This window comes from Microcaecilia unicolor, chromosome 1 (assembly GCF_901765095.1).
Source record: "Microcaecilia unicolor chromosome 1, aMicUni1.1, whole genome shotgun sequence".
Lineage (NCBI taxonomy): Eukaryota > Metazoa > Chordata > Amphibia > Gymnophiona > Siphonopidae > Microcaecilia > Microcaecilia unicolor.
The window spans coordinates 266,211,220-266,230,225 of NC_044031.1; the positions used below are offsets into that span (position 1 = coordinate 266,211,220).

The 19,006-nt window shown below is 44.7% G+C and overlaps 1 protein-coding gene across 1 annotated transcript in view; it reads left to right on the plus strand.

Annotated features, from left to right (window-relative positions):
• Positions 1 to 1,121: 1,121 nt before the first annotated feature.
• The window catches only part of NOD1 (nucleotide binding oligomerization domain containing 1), a 153,925-nt gene continuing 136,040 nt past the window's right edge, over positions 1,122 to 19,006 (plus strand). Inside the window, 1 exon segment of the mRNA XM_030206217.1 lies at positions 1,122 to 1,189. The gene's annotated coding sequence lies outside the window, so the exon portion shown is untranslated.

Here is a 19,006-nt window from a genome sequence, read left to right on the forward strand (position 1 = left end):
TTTATGGTGGGAGGGGGTTAGTGACCACTGGGGGAGTCAGGGGTGATCATCCCCGATTCCCTCCGGTGGTCATGTGGACATTTAAGGTACTTGTTCGTGGAAAAAAGGGTCCAAAATGACCCAAATTCACGGTAAAAACGCCTTTCTTTTTTCAATTATCGGCGAGGGCACCCATCTCTCCTCGGCCGATAACTACGCCCCAGTCCCGCCTTCACCACACCTCCGACACCCCCCCCCCCCCCGTCAACTTTGCCTGTTTCCGTGACAGGTTGCAGTTGAAGACGCCCAAAATCGGCTTTCAATTATACCGATTTGAGAAAGGCGCCCATCTCCCGATTTAGGTCGAAATCTGGGCGCCCATCACTTTCGAAAATAAGGTGGATAACCTGCTAAGTGAAATGTGTACTTCTGTCTGATTACATGATGGCTAGGATTCCCATATCTGTATACAGAAAACAACTGTTTTAGCAACAGGGGTAGCAACTATTTTCACACAGGAGTAGGACTTCACCCACCTGAAAACATATCCACATAGACTAAACAAATTCAAACTGCTGACATTTGGATGAAATCAGTTTGTTTGCACAGGAAAGGTCCTTAGAGGCAAGCAAGTAGTATGTGCCAGTGTACTGTAGACAGATGAGACAATGCACCCAAAAGCTGAGCAGCAATAGTAGAAAAGCCAGGTGCATACCAATACTCAGAAACTGAAGTTACCATTCCCCTTTTTCCATATGCCAGACATGCTAGATAGGGAGGTAAGGAGCAGAGTGCACCTTCAAAAACCATCAGGATGCAGTATGCACTTTTATTTTAATGATCTTAATCGTGACCCACTTCTTACAAAAGAGAATTCTTCAACTAGAGTCATTTTTGAAAGCCAAAAACACCTCTCACACGAATCTGGTTCCGATGCATGAGGTGGACTATTGACAAGAAGCCTTGCTGAAAGGAGGAAAGTGTGTCTTTAATTTAAAGCCAGTCAAATGCAGTGTGGTGCCAAAAAAAAGGAGACTGGGAAACGTCGAAGGCTTTTGGGCAGAAAACAGGAAGTTTAGTGAAGAGAAGGAGGGAGGGAGCCTGGGAGTTGTCTCTAGTGGCCAGCCAGAATCTTGTGATGCTTCCTTGTTGAATACCGTGTGGGTCCGGGTTGGTGGCTGAGGCTGAGCTTTTGCTCAAGACAGTGGTGGTGAGTCTGTTATTTATTTAATGGGTGGGGGGCAGTTGTGGCGGGAATGGGCTTGTTGTGGACACGCTGGTGTTTACTGTGTACAGCGGGGGGGGGGGGGGGGGGGGGGAAGCGACCTTCGCTCGTTTTCTTCAGCTTTCAGTAGCGGGTTCCTCCCACCACCGAACTGTTCCGAAAAGTTTCATTCGGTCCATGACTTAGCGGAAATACGGTCTCTCGAAAGTAGCTTTTCGCAAACGGCACTACTGGCACTCCTCCGCCCTTACCCCCGGCTGTGGTAAGCTACAGCCCGAGATACCGATAGCATTATTACTTATTTATTATTTATTGCATTTGTATCCCACATTCCCCCACCTATTTGCAGGCTCAATGTGGCTTACGTAGATTTGTTAACATTGTCATAGCAGGATATCAGATACAGTAATGTGTAGCGATCAAGGAAGGGAAGGGGAAGGGAAGAAGGAGGGTAGTGCTTAAGATTGTTGTATAATGTGATCTTTCATGTTTTGAATGGGTTGGTGAGGTGACTTAGTGAGGGTATACGTATAGGTGTTCTTTGTAGGCCTTGTTGAAGAAGAATGAGTGAGGTTTTTTTGCACATCGTGTTATAAATGTAGAAAGATTTTAGTGTAGTACCGCTATTTCTTTGCAAGTGAAAGCTAAAGCAGCATAAAATGTAAACTTTTGATGTACCCTTGACAGGATAGTTTAGTTTATTCTTTTAATATGCCATCCGTCAAATCAAAGCGCTTTACAAAAAAAAATAAATAAATAAATCAGTAAAAGCAAAGAAATGAAAGGAACTCCAACTAATAAGAAAAGAGAAAAATAGAGGTAGTAGTCAAGAAACAAAATAGAGTAAAGAAGCAAGCAGAGAACACAGCTGGGCTGACAAAGCATTTTGGGGGGGGGGGGGGGGGTTGTCTATGAAAAATCTTTGGTGAATAGGTAAGTCTTTAAAGCGTTGGTAGGATTGTTCAGTGTGGAGAGGAAAAGGAAGGGAATTCCGTAAAGATGGGCTCGGTGAAAAGAAGGCAGAATGGCGTAGTCTGAATTTATGAGATAGAGCAGGAATAGTAAACTGGTTAGCTGTAGTAGATCGAAGGGTACGGATGCGCCTGTAAGGGATTATTAAAGATGAGAGGTAGGCAGGGGCATCTGAGAAAAAGAACAAAATAAGTACATAAGTATTGCCATACTGGACAGACCAATGGTCCATCAAGCCCAGTGTCCTGGAGATCCAAGATGGCAGTGTAGTGTGTTAATTGCTCCAGATGTGCCAAGATTTTTGACCCGAGTCCTGCTGAGGAAGGCTCCAGATCACTGTGAAAATGGGGAAAAGGAGAGGAAAGGTTCGGGAGATTCCCTCAACCCCTACCGGGACCAACCTTCAACATCAGACGACTCTGGATCAATTCGGGGTATCATCTGGCCCCATGCTATCGGTGCAGGCACGTTGGCGTTTCTCTGAGCCCCGTCGAACTCCCCCTCAACCAGGAAGTAACAGCGTGGAAACTCCAGTGGTTCAGTCTCCGAAGGGAGGGGACCTGAACGCGCAGGGAGGGAACTTGCCCACGCCGGGAGAGACAACTAGCAATAACAGGCTGGAGGAACGGCTTGCAACACATGTTTTACCATCGCAGATTGTGAGTACCCTGGAACAGTCTATTAATGCTCCTCTTCCTGTTTTTTATGTGGGGTCTATGATAAAACCTGCCGCAGTGACAATGGAGTCACTCTGGGACTTGACGTTCAATATACAGTCTTCTTTACAAGTGTTGATTAATAAAAATACTAAAGATATTAAGCTATTATCTGAGGCAGTCCTTATCCAGGCACAGGCCACCGCACAACAATCCTCTGAAGTGGAACATTTAAAAGGAAAAATTCAAGAATTGGAACTTGTGGGACAAACTTCAATTAAAGAGAAAAATGTTACTTTTCAGCCTCTGGAATACCTAGAAAATCAATCTAGGAGACTTAATTTGAGGATGACAAGGTATCAGCCTGCCTGTCTGACATTGCTGCCTGGATGTTTCACCGCCACCTGAAACTTAATATGACCAAAACTGAGCTTCTTATCTTCCCACCTAAACCAACGCTCATCCTTCCTGTCTCATCTGCTCGTAACCTTGGAGTCATCTTCGACTCCTCCTTCTCCTTCTCTGCACATATTCAGCAGACTGCTAAAACCTGTTGTTTCTTTCTCTATAATATCGTCAAAATTTGCCCTTTCCTTTCTGAGCACGCTACCAGAACCCTCATCCACACTCTCATCAAGTCTCGCTTAGACTACTGCAACTTGCTTCTCATAGGTCTCCCACTCAGCCATCTCTCTCCTCTTCAATCTGTTCAAATTTCTGCTGCACAACTAATATTCTGCCAAAGTCGCTATGCACATATCAGCCCTCTCCTGAAATCGCTTCCGATTCTGAATACAGTTCAAACTCCTCTTATTGACCTATAAGTGCATTCACTCTGCAGCCCCTCAGTACCTCTCCATCCTCATCTCTCCCTACACTCCTCCCCGGGAACTCCGTTCACTAGGTAAATCTCTCCTAACTGCACCCTTCTCCTCCACCGCTAACTCCAGACTCAGTTCCTTTTATCTTGCCGCACCATATGCCTGGAATAGACTTCCTGAGCCGCTACGTCAAGCTCCATCTCTGGCCGCGTCAAATCTGGGCTAAAAGCCCACCTGTTTTAATGCTGCTTTTAACTCCTAACTTTTTCACTTGTTCGTAACCCTTATCTTATCTTCCTCACTTCAATAGTCCCTTATCCCTATGTGTCCTGTCTGTCTGTCTGTCCAAATTAGATTGTAAGATCTCTAGAGCATGGACTGTCTCTTCATGTTCAATTGTGAAGCGCTGTGTATGTCTGGTGGCGCTATAGAAATGATAAGTAGTAGTAGTATGACAAATTGGCGCTATAGAAATGATAAGTAGTAGTAGTATGACAAATTTTCCTAGGTCTTCTTTAATTACACCGATACAAATGGTTAAAAAGTTGAAGATTTAGGTATGTCAGGGGATTCATTGCCTCCTATAACACGAGCGCAATATATGCAGAGTAATGTTAAAATTTTGCCTGGTATTTCTCAACTCCAAGGAAATGAAAGCTATGAATCTAACATCTTTTTTGGAATCCTCATTGGAGGTGATCACCCAGAGAACCACTGTGGTGGTCTCTTTTGTACTGGAGATGGACCGAGATGCAGTACTAAAACTTTCCTTTCGTCATTTGGATTCTTTATTCTTGGGATCTAAAATAAGAATTTACGCAGACTTGTCTAGAGAGTCACAGAAATGGCGTAAAGCCTTTTTGGCCCTACGCCCAAGGACTTTGGCATTAGGTGCAAATTTTTTACTTAAATTTCCTTGTATATGTAGGATATTATTTCAATCTAAACAATTTCAATTCTTTTACCCCAAGCATTTAGAAGATTTTTTGTTAGCGAAAGAATATTCAAACTCATGAACAAACCACTGAAAACCCAGAACATATTGGCAACAACTGAAACACCACCAACTGAAGACGAGCTTGCACAATACTTCAAAAACAAAATAAACACAAGATCAAACCTTGCAAAAGCACAAATAAATGTCACAGACTACCTACAGGACTGTGAAACACATGACAACCACACCCCTGCAGACAGAATATGGACCACATTCAAACCACCCCAACTAGACACAGTAAAGACACTAATGACAAAATACGCGCATGCATACTGCCTACTTGACAAATGCCCCAACCTTGGCTGACTTCTAATATCCGCTACCTACGTTCCTGTACCCGCTCCGCCGAATGCCTCTGGCGGAAATCTCGGGCCCTTGCTGATTTCTTAAAGTGTAAGAAAGTGTAAGTTCATGCTGACCTCCTTCCAATCTGCTCTTTTACACGCCAAACAGGATTATTATATCCAACTGACCAACTCTCTTGGCTCTAACCCTCGACTTCTCTTCACCACATTGAACTCTCTACTCAAGGTGCCCCCTCCCCCAACTCCCCCTTCATTATCTCCTCAGACCCTTGCTGAATTCTTTCACGACAAGGCTCAAAAGATAAACCTTGAATTCTCTACATCGCCACCTCTCCCTCCACTAGTCCGTTCCCCTCTCTCTCCTTCCCCTCATTCCTTTTCCTCCTATCCTGAAGTTACTATAGAGGAAACTACACTTATCCTTTCTTCCTCAAAATGTACCACCTGTTCCTCTGATCCCATTCCCACCCACCTTCTTAATGCCATCTCACCTGCTCTTATTCCTTTTATCTGTCACATTCTCAACCTCTCACTTTCCACTGCAACTGTCCCTACTGCCTTTAAACACGCTGTGGTCACACCTCTCCTTAAGAAGCCTTCACTCAACCCTACTTGTCCCTCTAATTACCGATCCATCTCCCTCCTCCCTTTTCTCTCCAAATTACTTGAGCGTGCTGTTCACCACCACTGCCTTGATTTTCTCTCCTCACATGCTATTCTTGACCCACTACAATCTGGTTTTCGCCCTCTCCACTCAACCGAAACTGCGCTTACTAAAGTCTCCAATGACCTATTACTGGCTAAATCCAGAGGTCTCTATTCCATCCTCATTCTTCTTGATCTTTCCGCTGCTTTTGACACTGTCGATCACAGCATACTCCTCGATACCCTGTCCTCACTTGGACTCCAGGGCTCTGTCCTTTCTTGGTTCTCTTCCTACCTCTCCCTCCGCATCTTCAGTGTTCACTCTGGTGGATCCTCTTCTATCCCTCTGCCTGTCGGCGTACCTCAGGGTTCTGTTCTTGGTCCCCTCCTCTTTTCTATCTACACTTCTTCCCTTGGTTCATTAATCTCATCCCATGGCTTTTCCTACCATCTCTATGCTAATGATTCCCAAATCTACCTTTCTACCCCTGATAGCTCACGTTGCATCCAAACCAAAGTTTCAGCGTGCTTGTCTGACATTGCTATCTGGATGTCTCAACGCCACCTGAAATTAAACATGACCAAAACCGAGCTTCTCATTTTCCCCCCCAAACCCACCTCCCCACTCCCCCCCATTTTCTATTTCTGTTGATGGCTCTCTCATTCTCCCTGTCTCCTCAGCTCGAAACCTTGGGGTCATCTTTGACTCTTCTCTCTCCTTCTCTGCTCATATCCAGCAGATCGCCAAGACCTGTCATTTCTTTCTTTACAACATCCGTAAAATCCGCCCCTTTCTTTCCAAGCACTCTACCAAAACCCTCATCCACACCCTTGTCACCTCTCGTTTAGACTACTGCAATCTGCTTCTTGCTGGCCTCCCACTTAGTCACCTCTCCCCTCTCCAATCGGTTCAAAACTCTGCTGCCCGTCTCATCTTCCGTCAGGGTCGCTTTACTCATACTACCCCTCTCCTCAAGTCGCTTCACTGGCTCCCTATCCGTTTTCGCATCCTGTTCAAACTTCTTCTACTAACCTATAAATGTACTCACTCTGCTGCTCCCCAGTATCTCTCCACACTCGTCCTTCCCTACACCCCTTCCCGTGCACTCCGCTCCATGGATAAATCCTTCTTATCTGTTTCCTTCTCCACTACTGCCAACTCCAGACTTCGCTCCTTCTGTCTCGCTGCACCCTACGCCTGGAATAAACTACCTGAGCCCCTACGTCTTGCCCCATCCTTGGCCACCTTTAAATCTAGACTGAAAGCCCACCTCTTTAACATTGCTTTTGACTTGTAACCACTCGCCTCCACCTACCCTCCTCTCCTCCTTCCTGTACACATTAATTGATTTGATTTGCTTACTTTATTTATTTTTTGTCTATTAGATTGTAAGCTCTTTGAGCAGGGACTGTCTTCTATGTTTGTGCAGCGCTGCGTAGCCTTGTAGCGCTATAGAAATGCTAAATAGTAGTAGTAGTAGTAGTAGTACAAGATGAAAATTCCACTAGACTGGTTCAAGTACCTCACCAAACACATCACATACATGTTTGAATTTCCAACAAAGGTGACGTGGAGGGGCATAATCGAACAGGGGTGTCCAAGTTTTCCTGGGGCCGTCCTCGCAGGATGGCCCCGTGAAGGGGCAGCGAAACCCGTATTATCGAAACAAGATGGGCGTCCATCTTTCGTTTCGATAATACGGTCGGGGACGGCCAAATCTCAACATTTAGGTCGACCTTAGAGATGGTCAACCTAAATGTTGAGATGGTCAACCTTAGGGATGGTCATCCCTGGTTTTTGGCGATAATGGAAACCGAGGACGCCCATCTCAAAAACAACCAAATTCAAGCTATTTGGTCATGGGAGGAGCCAGCATTCTTAGTGCACTGGTCCTCCTCACATGCCAGGACACCAACTGGGCACCCTAGGGGGCACTGCAGTGGACTTCATAAATTGCTCCCAGGTGCATAACTCCTTTACCTTGTGTGCTGAGCCCCCCCAAAACCCACTCCCCACAACTGTACACCACTACCATAGCCCTAAGGGGTGAAGGGGGGCACCTAGATGTGGGTACAGTGGGTTTTGAAGGGCTCACATTTACCACCACAAGTGTTAACAGGTAGGGGGGATGGGCCTGGGTCTGCCTGCCTGAAGTGCACTGCACCCACTAAAACTGCTCCAGGAACCTGCATACTGCTGTCATGGAGCTGGGTATGACATTTGAGGCTGGCAAAAACATTAATTTTTTTTTTTTTGGGTGGGAGAAGGTTGGTGACCACTGGGGGAGTAAGGGGAGGTCATCCCCGATTCCTTTCAGTGGTCATCTGGTCAGTTCTGGCATCTTTTTGAGGCTTGGTCGCAAGAAAAAAATGGACCAAGTAAAGTCGACCAAATGCTCATCAGGGATGCCCTTCTTTTTTCCATTATCAACCGAGGACGGCCATCTCTTAATCACGCCCCAGTCCCGCCTTCACTACAGTGCCAACGCCCCTGTGAACTTTGGTTGTTCCCGCAACAGAAAGCGGTTGAGGACGCCCAAAATTGGCTTTCGATTATGACGATTTGGGCGACCCTGAGAGAAGGACGCCCATCTCCCCATTTGTGTCGGAAGATGGGCACCCTTCTCTTTCGAAAATAAGCCTGATAGTACTCACACCTATAACCCAAAACACTACCAACAAGATCAGCGATATCACAAATTACAGACCAGTAGCCTCAATACCACCACTGACCAAAACGATGGAAAGTCTAGTAACACAGCAACTAAGGAATATTTGAAAAAATTCTCAATTCGTCATAAATCCCAGTTAGATTTCAGACCACAACACAGCACTGAAACGGTCATAACCACCCTGATAACAAAATTCAGAAGCATGCCAAGGACAAAACGTATTACTACTACAATTTGACACGTCGAGTGCGTTCGACCTAGTAGACCACACCACATTAATGACACTACTCGACAGGGGCGTAACTACGTGGGGCCACAGGGGCATGGGCCTCCACAGATTACACCCTGGCCCTCTCTACATTTGACCCCCCTGCCCACGCCGCCCGCCCGCCCGCCTCCGCATCAGGTACCTTGTTTGCTGGCGGGGGTCCCCAATCCCCGCCAGCCGAAGAGTCCTTCAGCTCCGGTCGACTCCGGCGTCTTCGTGGCGTGATCATCTGTTTCTGACGCCTTACGTCCTGCACGGGGCTACATGCACGGTGCAGGACGTAAGGTGTCAGAAACATGATCACACCACGAAGGTGCCGGAGTCGACCGGCGCTGAAGAAGACTCTTCGGCTGGCGGGGATTGAAGAGCCCTGCCAGCAAACAAGGTACCTGATACGGCAGCGGGGCGGCGGGAGGTTGCGATGGCCGGGGGGGGGGGGGGGCGGGTGTGGCAAGGGGGGTTCAAAGTGGCGGGGGGGGGTCCAAAGTGGCAGGGGGGGTCGGCGGCGGGGGGAGGTGGCTAAACAGTGCCCCCCACCTCGGGCTCTGGTCCCCCCTCCTGCCGAGGTCTGGCTACGCCCCTGCTACTCAACAACATAGGAATCAGCGGTGCAGTGGCATCATGGTTCAATATCTTCCTAAAGACCAGATCCTATGTTGTAAAGATGTCCAATCAAACATCAGCCTCATGGATCCCTGAGTGTGGGGTACCACAAGGATCACCAATATCACAAGGATCACCAATATCACCAGTGCTGTTCAGTGTAATGTTGGCACCACTTGGAAAAGAATTGGAATTTGTAATGATGGCACCAGTGGTTTCAACCCATTTATATATGCAGATGACATCACCGTCTTCATACCTTTCCAAAACAATATCACAAACATACAGGACAAAATAAAAAAAAGGATTGAACCTCATGGAAGAATGGGCAACAGCTTTCAAACTGAACACAGACAAAACCAAATTCCTAGCACTATCCAGTCCACACAACCCCACATCCTACCAAAAATTCACAACCAACTGACATACCACATCAAAACACAACTTAAAATACTAGGAATCATTCTCAACAAATGCCTAATACTGGACAATCAAATATCAGCAGTAACATCAAAATGCTTCAAAATACTATGGAAACTGAGAAGAATAATAGACTATGTCCCTAGACAATCTTTTTGAATACTGGTCCAATCAACGATACTATCACAACTAGACTACTGCAATGCAGCATACTTAGGGTGCAAGGAAAACACACTAAAATTGCAAACAGTCCAAAACACGGCAGCAAGACTGATTTTCAAGAAATTGAAATATGAAAGAGCAGCCCCAATGCTTGAACCACTACATTGGCTACCTGTCAAGGCATGAATGTTTTTCAAAACAAGCACCCTAATTTTCAAGAAACTATTCGGAATAGCACCCAAATATATGCTTAACATAATTGAACTATCTTCAAGAAATGCCAGCCCAGAAAACAGAAACTACCTACTGCTACATCTACCCAACTGCAAAAACACCACCTACAAAACTATATACAGCATGATTTAGCTACCTGGGTTCCGAACGGTGGAACTTGATACCAAAAACCAGTGGTGTGCTGGTAAATTTTTAACAACAGGCTCTCTCCCCGGTCCACCTCGGTGCCCCCCCCCTCCACCACCCCCCCCCCCCCCCATCCACCTCTGCGCCCCCCAAAATTGCAGAGCTGGCTATAGCCGGGGGGGGGGGGGGGGGGCAATGCATTACTCTCTCCAGGAAAAAAAAAAATAAATGATCCCAGGTTCCAATCTAATTCATGTTTAATGTGGGATAAAATGCCATAAATAAGTAAATAAATATAAACTTTTAATGTTGAGCACCTGATTCTCAAAGTGAACATATTCCAAACACTATAATGAAAATAAAATGATTTTTTTCTACCTTTGTTGTCTGGTGACTGTTTTTCTGATCATGCTGGCCCAGTATCCGATTCTGCTGCTATCTGTCCTCTTACCTCTGTTTCCAGGGCTTCCTTTCTTCTTCATTTCTGGTCCTCAGCTTCTGCCTATTTTCTTCATCCATGTGCAGTTTTTCTCCTCTCTTCCTTTCCCCTCATCTCATCTCCTTCCTCACTCTTCCCTCCCCTCCATCCATGTCCAGCATTTCTTCTCTCTCCCCTCCTCTCCATCCACCCATGTCCAGCGACCCTTCTCTCCCCCTGCCCTCCATCCACCCATGTCCTTCTCTCCCCCTGCCATGCGTGCTTATCATATGTTTTCTTGAATTGTTACAGCTTTTACCAATACCATCTTCACTGGGAGGCCATTCCATACAATGCCTTACTTTCTTCGGTATGGCTAAGCTGCTTCTACATCCTCCATATGGATGTCCTTTGCATCTGCACTGTGCCTCTGCTGAGCTTTCAGTGTATTTGTGGTGCAGAAAGCACCTCTTGAATTCATTGAGAGCTCAGTGGTGTGATGCAGATGGTAGGAAAGCCTGTTTTGCAAGGGAGGCAGCCAGGCCTAGAGACATGAAATCCCAGGTTGCAGGGTCCAATTTCTAGGTGTCATGATGACCTAGCGCCCAGAATTTATCAAGCCCTCTAAATATGCATTCCTAGACAAGAAGGAATATCACAGACACCAGGGGCACAAAGTGTTACACGGAGGACAATATATGGTAATCCCATGTGACAACTCTTTCTAGAGACAGGAGGGTAAAGCAGAATGGGAGAAGTTGAAGAATTTTCCCAAGCATTGGTTTGACCGGTAGGTAGATGACAGACCCGGGAAAGGAAAAGGCCAGGGAGCAAGGAAATGCCTAAACTGAAGACTATGATCTGAGACAGGAGAAGAAAAGGAGTGCACAGCTAAGATGACAACATCAACATTGTCTCCTTAATTCACTGAAGGAAGGGGGAGGGAGAATTAACAGGAAACAAAGAAAAGGAAAGCACATTTTATGCAATGTTGCTTGCATGCAGTTGTTCAGTGCCCAAAAGCAACAGCCAATCAAGAGAGCAACTATTGTGTACAAAGCTGCCTGACTGGTTATGCAAGCGGCTATTGTTTATGAATGGTCATTTCTGGGCTGCATGGAAGGTATAGGAATAAGTTAAATGCATGAGGGAGGTGAATACCTACAGGCATTTATTTCCTATGAATCTAGAAGCAGGAGAAAATGCTTCTGGCTATCACCAAATTAACTGTACATAATTACTATCGGCAGCTTTTATTATTTGTCCCTATATAGCATTTTGACTGTTAGTGTGTGACACTGCACTGGCCCCTTTAGCGGTTTTGATTTTTGGAATGCTGTAAAAGATGTTAAATATGTTCATAACTTATATCTTCTGTTTTAAGATACTACCAGCACAGGAAGCTTAAGCGCTGCACCAAGTAGACTCACGGGAGTGCCCTGACACCTGTCTTCCACCTGAGAATAAATGCAATCTAGATGCTATGAATGCTCCACACAGTGCCACCCCCGTCCCGAGTTCAGCGAATTCTCCTCCCTCCCTCCGGATCCGGTCCCTCACTGACTCCTGGCTTGTCCTTTTAATTCTTCGGGGCAGGCAGGCAGTCTTGCCTGCACGCTACCAGCTGACTCTCCCCTGCTGCTGGTTCGCGATTCAAAATGGCCGCCGAGACTTCAGCATAAGTCTCATGAGGCCGCCTCTGGAAGTCTCGGCGGCCATTTTTAAACCACAAATCGGCAGCGGGGGAGAGTCAGCTGGCAGCGGGCAGGCAAGACTGCCTGCCCCGAAGAATTAAAAGGACAAGCCAGGAGTCGGTGAGGGACTGGATCTGGAGGGAGGGAGGAGAGCCAGAGCCGGCTCGCGATTTTTAACAACCGGCTCGGCTCCAGCACACCACTGCCAAAAACCATAAGAAGCATCACAAATCTCCTCTAATTTAGAAAAGAAATGAAAACCTACCTCTTCAAAAAAAATTCTACAGCTAATCACAAAGATATTGTTGCCTTCCTTTCAAATCTCTCTTCAAAAACTATATGAATAAATATTACCAAAACTCTACAACTGAACACAAAAGCTACTACTACCTTTTCCACTTCAAATCTATCTCTTCAAAATCTCTGTGAATACCCACATGAACTATAGATGCCCTCTCCACATTGCACAACACTATTGTAACTCCACCAAAATGTAAATTGTAAGCCACTTTGAACCGAAACTTGTTTTTGGATAATAGTGGGATACAAGAATGCGTAAATAAAAATAAAAAAAGAAACTGCTTTTACTGCATTCTCTGGAATTGAATTCCAGAGTTTAATTACATATTGAGTGAAGAAATATTTTCTCAGATTAATTTTAAATTTACTACTTTGTTGCTTCATTGCGTGCCCCCTAGTCCTACTATTTTTGGAAAGAGTAAACAAGTGATTCACATTTACCCATTCCACCCCACTCATTATTTTATAGACCTCTATCATATCTCCCCTCAGCCGTCTTTTCTGCAAGCTGAAGAGCCCTAGCTGCTTTAGCCTTTCCTCATAGGGAAGTCGTCCCCTTTATCATTTTTGTCACCCTTCTGTGTACTTTTCTAATTCCACTATATCTTTTTTGAGACATGGTGACCAGAATTGCACACAATATTTGAGGTATGGTCGCACAATGGAGCGATACAAAGGCATATAACATCTTCATTTTTGTTATGCTTTCCTTTCCTAATTATACCTAATATTCTATTTGCTTTCTTAGCTGCTGCCGCACACTGAGCAGATGGTTTCAACATATCATCAACGATGATGCCTAGATCCGTTCCCTGGATGGTGACTCCTAATGTGGAACCTTGCATTATGTAGCTGTAGTTAAGGTTCCTCTTTCCCACAGGCATCACTTTGCATTTGCTCACATTAAACATCATCTGCTATTTGGATGCCCAGTCTCGTAAGGCCCTCTTGTAATTTTTCACAATCCTCTTGAGATTTAACAACTTTGAATAACTTTGTGTTGTCAGCAAATTTAATTACTTTACTAATTACTCCCATCTCTAGATCATTTATAAATATGTTAAAAAGCAGCAGTCCCAGCACAGACCCCTGGGGAACCCCACTATCTACCCTTCTCCATTGAGAATACTGACCATTTAACCCTACTCTCTGTTTTTTAAAATCTTTTAACCAGTTTTTAATCCACAATAGAACACTACCTCCTATCCCATGACTCTCTTGTTTCCTCTGGATTCTTTCATGAGGTACTTTGTCAAATGCCTTTTGAAAATCCAGATGCACACCTTTATCCACATGCTTGTTCACCCCTTCAAAGAAATGTAATAGATTGGTGAGGCAAGATTTCCCTTCACTAAATCCATGTTGGCTTTCAGCCTTATTTTCGAAAGTGATGGGCGCCCATATTTCGACCCAAATCGGGAGATGGGCGCCTTTCTCCGGTGGGCGCCCAAATCGGTATAATCGAAAGCCGAATTTGGGCGCCTTCAACTGCAATCTGTCGCGGGAATAAACAAAGTTGACGGGGCGTGTCAGAGGCGTGGTGAAGGCGGGACTGGGGCGTGTTTATCGGCCGAGCAGAGATGGGCGCCCTCGGCCAATAATGGAAAAAAGAAAAGCGTTTTTAGCGAGAAGTTGGGTCACTTTTTCTGGACCCTTTTTTCTCACGAACAAGCCCCCAAAAAGTGCCCCAACTGCCCAGATGACCACCAGAGGGAATCGTGGATGACCTCCCTTGACTCCCCCAGTGGTCACTAACCCCCTCCCACCAAAAAAAAAAGAACTTTAAAAACTTTTTTTGCCAGCCTGTATGCCAGCCTCAAATGTCATACCTAGCTCCATCACAGCACTATGCATGTCCCTGGAGCAGTTGTTAGTGGGTGCAGTGGACTTCACCAAGGTAGACCCAGGCCCATCCCCCCTACCTGTTACACTTGTGGTGGTAAATGGGAGCCCTCCAAACTGCCCCCAAAACCCACTGTACCCACATCTAGGTGCCCCCCTTCAGCCATAAGGGCTATGGTAATGGTGTAGATTTGTGGGCAGTGGGTTTGGGGGGTGATTTGAGGGGCTCAGCACCCAAAGGAAGGGAGCTATGGACTTGGGACGTATTTTACTTTTTATTTTAAATTGTTACAAGTGCCCCCTAGGGTGCCCGGTTGGTGTCTTGGCATGTGAGGGGGACCAGTGCACTACGAATCCTGGCCCCTCCCACGACCCAATGCCTTGGATTTGTTCGTTTTTGAGCTGGGTGCCTTCGGTTTCCATTATCGCTGAAAAATGAAACCGCCCAGCTCAAATCCACACACATCTGATGCATTTGGCTGGCACAAACCGTATTATCGAAAAAAAAGATGGGCGGACATTTTTTTCGAAAATACGGCTGCCCCTTCACGTACCCGTTGTCGGACATAGATGCCCATGGAGATGGGCATTCGCGTTCGATTATGCCCCTCCACGTCTCATTAATCCACGCTTTTGAATATGTTTTGTAATTTTGTTCTTATTTTTTTTTTATTTTTGTTACATTTGTACCCCGCACTTTCCCACTCATGGCAGGCTCAATGCGGCTCACATGGGGCAATGGAGGGTTAAGTGACTTGCCCAGAGTCACAAGGAGCTGCCTGTGCCTGAGGTAGGCCACTCCTCCACTCTTTATAATAGTCTCTACCATTTTGCCCAGCACCGACATTAGGCTCACCAGTCTATAATTTCCCAGATTTATTTATTTATTTGTTACATTTGTAGCCCACATTTTCCTACCTAGATCACCTCTGTAACCTTTTTTTAAAATTGGTGTTACATTGACCACCCTCCAATCTTCCAGTGCCATGCTTGATTTTAAAGATAAATGACATTTTACAAACAATAGTTATGGAAGTTCATTTTTCATTTCTATCAGTATTCTGGGATGAATGCCATCCGATCCACGAGATTTGCTACTCTTCAGTTTGTCATATTGTGCCATTTCATCCTCTTGGTTTATAGAGATTTCATTCAGTTTCTCTGACTCATCAGCTTTGAATACCATTTCTGGCACCGGTATCTCTCCTAAATCTTCCTCAGTGAAGATTGAAGCAAAGAATTCATTTAATCTCTTTGCTATGGCTTTGCCTTCCCTGAGTGCCCCTTTTACCCTTCAGTCATCTAGCGGGCCAACTGATTCTTTTGCCAGCTTCTTTCTTTTAATATACCTAAAAATGTTTTTACTATGTGTTTTTGCCTCCAACACAAACTTTTTTTCAGATTCCTTTTTGCCTTCCTTATCAGCGCTTTGCATTTGACTTGCGATTCCTTATGCTGTTTCTTATTATTTTCCGTCGGATCCTCCTTCCATTTTCTGAAGGATTTTTTTTTTTTTTAGTTCTAATAGCTTCCTTCACCTCACTTTTTAACCATGCCGGCTGTCGTTTGGTCCTCCTTCCTCTTTTTTTAATAGATGGAATATATTTGGCCTGAGCTTCCAGGATGGCATTTTTGAACAGCATCCAAGCCTGATGTAAAGTTTTGCCCTTCGCAGCTGCTCCTCTTAAGTTTTTTTTTTTCACTGTTCTCATTTTATCATAGTCTCCTTTTTGAAAGTTAAATGCTAACGTATTGGATTTCTTGTGTGTACTTACTCCAAAGCTGATTTCAAATCTGATCATATTATGATCGCTGTTATTAAGCGGCCCCAGCACCATTACCTTCTGCACCGGACCATGCGCTCCACTAAGGACTAGGTCTAGAATGTTTCCTTCTCTTGTCTCCTGTACCAGCTGCTCCATAAAGCAGTTGTGAGTTTTAGCCTCTGCGGCAAGTTTCTCTTCATATTCTATTTTAGCCTTCTTTATTAATTCTTTGCATCTGACTTGCCAGTGCTTATGTTGCATCTCATTTTCTTTCTTTGGGTCATTCTTTGGGTCCATTCTTTGAAGTACAATCTTTTGGCTGTAATAGCCTCTTTTACTTCACCCAAGCTAGAAGTGGCACGAGCCAAGCCCTGTAGAAGACAGACGAGGACTGGAATAGACCAAAGTTCTAGGTAGGCTGCAAGCAAGACGGGGCAAGAACAGGCTGGCAGGAATGCTGGAGCAAGGCAGGGTGGGAACACTAGAACAAGGCATACATGCTGAAGTCTGCAGGACACCGGGAAGCCTGTTGCCAAACCATTGGTTGAGTGTAGGGAAAAACACCTAGGCAGGATGTGATGTCAGTGTCACATTGCAGGGCTATAAAAAGGAAGTGCCGAGTTTTGAAGCAGAAAAGATTCGTCAGACATGTGAAGGTGCTGGACCATAGGAGACTTCAGGAAACAGGCGAGGGGCATGACAACGGTTCATAAGTCTGTCCTTGCTACACACCCAGCAGTTTCAGGCTCTCAGGATTTCCACATTGAATATGCATGAAATGGATTTGCAAATGTTGTTCATGGCATACCAGTGATGTAGCCATGGGTGGGCCTAGGGCCACCCACCCAGTAGCAGCACACCTAAGATGTGGCTGGCAGGGACCCCCAAGCCCTAGCAGCTGAAAACTCCCAACTCTCCTTCCTGCATACCTTTTAAGTAGCAGATCTTCAGTGACAGAGACTGATACACACTGCTCACGGCGGCCCCACAGCTGTCCCTTTGATGCAGTTTCCTGTCATGCTCCCACCTATGCAGAAACAGGAATTTGCATCAGAGGAAAGGCTGTGGAGCCAGCTTGAGCAGTGTGTATCAGTCAATGCTTGCTTCCTTGTGAAGATCTGCTGTTTAAAAGATAGTCAGGGGAAGGGGGTTTGAGAGACTGTATGGCATGCATGTGGGTGAGCGGGAGAGGGAGAGACTGAATCACCTGTGGGATGGAGGTGGGGTTCTGCCTGCCCCCACCCACCTTGGGCCCAGTACCACCCAAAATTGGGTGTCTGGCTACACCCCTGTAGTATACTTATTATGGATATCTTGAAAACTCAGACTAGTGGATTGTGCCCCAAATAACTTCAGCTTTGGATGAAGTTCTTCCAAGAGAACGTAATCCACCTGTGCTCATTCTAAAGAGAAGGGGGTTAGCTAACCACAGCCCTTGAAGTTGCTAGATCTCTCTGTTTCACCCAGGCAAAACTTATTGACAATGAATATAAGGTAGTTCAGTGATTGATTTCACATTCCACCATTAAAATTTTTTTTATTTTTGTTCAAGTTATTCTTAAACAAACAAAACTGGATTATCTTAACCTGAGTGATTATTTACTATATGATCAAACCAGTAAACCTTTAATTCTGAACATAGGCATGTACTCACAGGTGTGGTCTGCTCTTTGTGGACTGCTTGACATCTTTTGCAGATTACAGTTTCCTGTTCTTGGGTTCTTTTGTTGGATTGCTGAGGAACGATGCCTTTTTCTCCTTGGAAGGATGTATTAATTTTTGGAGATGATTTACTACAGAGATTACTCCATAGAGAGACATTTTTTTTTTTAAAGAAAATGAAGTAGAGATGGTTGAGGATGACTATAATATCGCACTGGGAAGAAACCACTAAATATAGTAAGAAATTAGTAAGAAGTGAATTGCATGCTTCAACCTTGTTAGACTACTGTAGGTTTAAATGGATCTCTAGGGGGTTGAGAATAAATAAAGAACCAAAAATGTTTGCTGAAGATACTGATTTTATGATTAAATGGGAAGCAATTTTAAATAAGTGCTCCCTAGATTTGATGCTATTAATCATACAGACAGCGAGCAGTAAAGCTAATGAGGTAAAAGAAAAGCTAGACAGTGAGCTAACTCCCTTGAAGGATAACGACCTATGCTTTACTGTGTTATTTGATGACTATAATAAGCAATTGGAAGGTTTTAAAAAAGAATTGAAATTAACTAAGTGTGATAAATTTAAGCGAGATGAATATGATTATAAGGTTGGTGCTGTTCATCCATGGCATAAAGGGAAGTCAAAGGATCAGTAGCAAATGGGTTTTAGACAGTGATAAGTAGTGAATACATCAAGAGAGAAATTAATGAAACACACAACCATTAACAGTCCTTTACATGAAAGAAACAGTAAGAGAAGTAGAAATGATTCTGATGAGGTCTTTGACCCCCTCAGCCTCTCTATATTCTACTCCACCAAGACATAATGTGAACCATCAGGTTTTTCAGATAGAGAAAATGTGGAAGAGAGATTCAACCTCAGAAAGGACAATGCAGAGAGAACCAGAAAAACCAAGGTTCAATTTATTTGGGGTAAGAGGGAGAAGGAGAGAGAGACAGTATGTCAAAATAGAAGACGGTTACCATTAGAACAGGAACCAAGGGAACTGGTACAACAGATACCAACTCCTAGCTGAAGACAGTGTTTAAGTAAGGTATTTACTTTATCTGATAGATGCTTAAGTGAGGAAGAACATGCAGGTTTGGAAAAAGGTATAACCTTTGCACCAACCCTGCATTACAGTGCTTTTAATATGAGTGGATTTGTTCAAACTGACAAGGAAACTGAAAACTATAGATTATTTTTCAAAGAATTCTGGCAGTTATATTGATATATCC